Consider the following 4,619-nt stretch of genomic DNA (forward strand, 5'->3'; position numbering starts at 1 on the left):
AAAGGTTGAGTCTGCTTCACCAGCAACAGAATTTTAAAGGTTTTAAAAGTCGCCTAGTTTTTTTATATTGTATATGTGAAACAGCCAAACAGTACTGTATGTGGATGACTATAATACTCCCTATCTCTGGTTGAGCATATCGGGAAGTGATATACAAACTGCCTTTAGCGTATTAAGCGACGCTCTTTCTGTAAACAAATCCAGCGGGAGCATTTGAACGATGTAAAAACTAAAACATCGTTAAATTCATTACCCACACAGCAGCAGCCGTATAGTGTAATGATGAGAAGCCTTAACTGTCATTTGGGCGGTTAGGTTTCTATCCTGGCTTGAGGCAGTTGCCTGTCTAGCCGCACAACCGCACTGATGAGCTAATAAACAGCGAAACAGTATTGTATGTGGATGACTATATATATATATATATATATATATAGTCATCCATATATATATCACAGTCTCTTTTCCTTTCAATAAGAGAAGAATTGTACATAATAATATTGTAAACAATGTAAGTTCATTTAAGCACATTCCATATACGTCTTTGAAAATAAGCACAGGAATGTAATTAAAGTGAAAAAAAAAACAAAGGTAAGAAATTCTCTAGCATATGTCAACATCTAGAGTAAAGGATGGGGTTTTGCACTTATTCAGGTTGATCCGCAAAAGAACTTCGAAACAGGCGCAGCGATGCAACATTGGTAGACAATGCGAGACATATTAGGTTGAAATAACCCATTTTATACTCCGTTCATGCGAGAGAGAGAGAGAGAGAGAGAGAGTAATAAAGAAAGAGAGAGAGAGACTAGTGATTGGTATACCATCCTATATGTAGCAATAATCCTCCACGCAAGTGTGGCTTTATATGGAATTTTGGGAAGAGTGCAAGGCAACCGGTAGTTAAAAGGTATTCTTAGAATTGCACAGGACAGAAGTTATAACCTTAAGCAGAACGGATTGCCAGAACAATCAACGTGACAGTATTCCCGATTAGAACCTCATCTAGGAACTGACGGATTTAAAATTACTTAACCTCCAGGAATCGATTTAGCCCAAAAATACCCTACTCATATCTTATTTAACTTCGTCTGCCAGTTTATATTGAATAGAAAATATCTAATGTTAGCATATTTAGTCGTAGTTATATTGTGTGTGCTTAAAACAAGCATTGCTGAAACTTATCTTTAGTTTTATTTTATGTTAACATTATAATGCTACGTGTATGCTTCTGGGTTCATTTTAATCAACACAATACTATTATTTATTTCATTTTATTGAAAATCTAAAAACCAGCGGGCGATTAAATGTTTTCGTTCATCGGCACGAATCCAGTGTTTCCAGACTAAACAAGAACGCGTATATTCCTGGGGCCACAAAGTCGTGTCCGATTCCTAGCGGCCATCTTACTTTCCAGAGTCTTTCGATCAAAAAACAAAACAAAAACAAAACAAACAAACTTGCACGTGTGACATCCGCCATTATACTTGATGGCATTTTTTAATGACAAAACTAATGTATATTTTGTCTTTATTTTCTATTTTACACGAGAATAATATCAGAAACGAAAAGGTTCGTTTCGCGGCTATAGAATATGATAATGATAAAAAGCACTCACGGAATCAATACATTAATATATAATTTTGAAACTTTCATTTAACGTATTTCTTTTTACTTAACAAGGTTTTTGGATGAAGTTTAAAGTTATCATAATACCAACTATGTGATAAAGGGAGAATATGATACCCCCTCTAAAAATATAGTTTCGACATCGTTTATCACCACACCAAATAGTCAAGAAGAGTCAAAGAGGATGGAATGATCCAGGAAGAGATTACACTTTACTACTACTACTACTACTACTACTACTACTACTACTACTAATAATAATAATAATCATTAGAAGAAGAAGAAGAAGAAAGCAATAGAAGTATGAGAATGGTACAAACAGTTGGAGGACAGCACCTGACTGAGATAAGAATACAGAGAGGCATCTGCTAAGAAGACTCACTATCATCAATACCGTTTATCATAGTCATGATGCAACTCAACTACATACTTAGTAAATGTGATACTGGACACAAGTTTACAGACAGAATAAAAATAAACCACCTCATGCATATGGATGACCTGAAGTTGTTTGTCAAACTAAAACAGGAATTGGAAAACACAATCAGAATATTCAGCCAGAACATTAGAATGGAATTTACAATGGACAAGTGTGCATTATAGGAATAAAAAAGGGAAAACTAGCGATATAAGAGAGTATAGATCTGCCTAACCAAGAGAATATGAGAGCGCTAGATGACATGGAACTTATGAATATCTAAGGGTTCTAGAAGCAGACACCATCAAGTCTACAGAAATGCAAGAGAAAATCAGAAAAATGCATCTGATAAGAACAAGGAAGCTATTAGAAAGAAAACAATGCAATAGTAATCTAATTAAATGAATAAATACTTGGTCAGTATCACTAATAAAGTACTCTTGACTATTCATAGGCTGGACTACTGATACACGTAGGCATTTTGATCAGAAAACCAGAAAACTAATAACAATGGACAATGCATTATACCAAAAAGACAATACTGACCGACTCTACGTGAAAAGGAACGAAGAGTAAAGAGGACTAATAAACGTTGAAAACTGTAGAAGGCACAAAAAGTCTTATAAATACATAAGTTGAATACGGAAAGATTGATCATCACAGCGAGAGATACCATTAAAAAGAACAGTAAAGGAAATGATAAAACCATAAAAAAACAAAAAAACAACAACATAAAACCAAGTGGCGAATCATTAGAAGAAGAGAATCATGAAAACCCTGAACACAACTAAAATAGAATACATTAACAGAGAAACAGAATCAATACTGATAATTAGAACCAATCATAAAACGAGTCTTTTTCAATTTGATAAAAGTTCCATTATAGCATATTTATTATGGGGTGGAGCTGGAACGGTTTAACATCCCAGCTCAACCTAGATAAAGACAAAGTATCCATGCATTAACATGGGAGGGGAGACTATCTTCAAGTACTATCCCAAGCCGGGAATGGGTAAAGGACTTAAACTAAGTAGATATTAATAAGTCCTTCTCACCTTTTTTTTCATTATTTTATTTTTTATTTTAGTTTATTTATTTATATTTTTATTTTATTTTATTTTTTCAATGGAGAGTAGATAATGCATGTGGATGTGTTATCGGCAGCTCCAGTAACTCTCGCTTCTCCTTTTTTGTCCTTCAATCCCCATTTCCAATGAGTGATTTTTCTGACAAAGGGTGAAGAAAATGCTGTTTTCCAGGTCGGTTGTACTTTGTAAAGAGTGGCATGAGATGTCGGAAATTTTCTATTTCTATATCTATCCTTGTGGTCATGTCATTAGTAAGGGTGCTGGAGGTAAACGTTTCATCAGGGCTGACGTTACCCGCCTGATAGTCAGGGACCCGAACCTTGGATTAACCACTAAGGAGGCTGTTCTATCAGCAGGTGCAAAGTACCGGGGCTGCTGTATTGCCATTTGGTGAATGGATTCTGGACCATACAGTAGTTTCTGGTAGGGCCTCTCGATGCCATACTAGTGGGTAATTGTTACAGCTTTACCTTATCATGTGCCACAAAAAAAAATTCTTGTCTTTTTCTCTCTTATTTTCCCTCTCTGTCCTGCTCCAAACAAGTCCACCGATCTGCTACACAAACCTCAAAACATCAATCATGACAAATCTCCAAAAAAGAAACACGAATAAACCTAGAACCCCATCCACCAACGTAGACCCCTACTACCAGGTCTCCTTCTCCAACATCAGGGGTCTACGTTCCAACCTTCCAGAATGGCTGCTGCCTCGCGCACAGAAATCACTTTTTCCAAAGCTACCAACGTAATAGATGTACTGAAACTAAAGCTGCTTTCAGGACTGCCAGCAACCAGTGTAAAAAAGTAATAAAACATGCAAGAGAACTATATGCTCAGTCTGTTAAATCCAAAGTAGCTGACCAGCGGCTTGGTTCCCACCAGTTCCGGAGACGAAACCGGACATATTCTTTCTAAGTGAAACTGGCATAGGGCCAACCACTTCTCTAGACGAATTCATAATTAAAGGTTACTCCAACTTAACATCTAAATCTGCCCCCCAAGATCGCCATGGGCATGGAATATGTGCCTACATCAAAGATGGCTTTCCATGTGGTACGGATATCACCAGAGAAGACCCTAATTTATCTTATATGTGCTTTCGGGTTGCACTAGCTTACACCACTGCATTTATATTTGCCCTCTATCGCCCCCACAACAGTGGAGTTACTATCTTTAAGAGCATATCTGAGAAAATTGATCACATCCTGTCTGCTCATCCTTCGGCTAACATTCACATTTGCGGTGACTTCAATGCCCATAATGTGGAATGGCTGACCCACTCAAATAAAACCGATGACAAGGGGAGGTTTTATCATGACTTTGCCATTGCCTATGGCCTCACTCAGATTGTTCACGAACCCACCCGTGTGCCCGATACACCCGGTCAATATGCAAGCCTTCGAGACCTTTTCCTCACAACTTCCCCTGAACTGTCTTCATGTTCCGTTCTATCTCCTCTGGGATCCTCTGCCCACTCTGTTGTAGCAGTT

The sequence above is a fragment of the Euprymna scolopes genome, chromosome 11 (assembly GCF_053919585.1).
Source record: "Euprymna scolopes isolate OS-2025 chromosome 11, ASM5391958v1, whole genome shotgun sequence".
In the NCBI taxonomy this organism is placed as follows: domain Eukaryota; kingdom Metazoa; phylum Mollusca; class Cephalopoda; order Sepiida; family Sepiolidae; genus Euprymna; species Euprymna scolopes.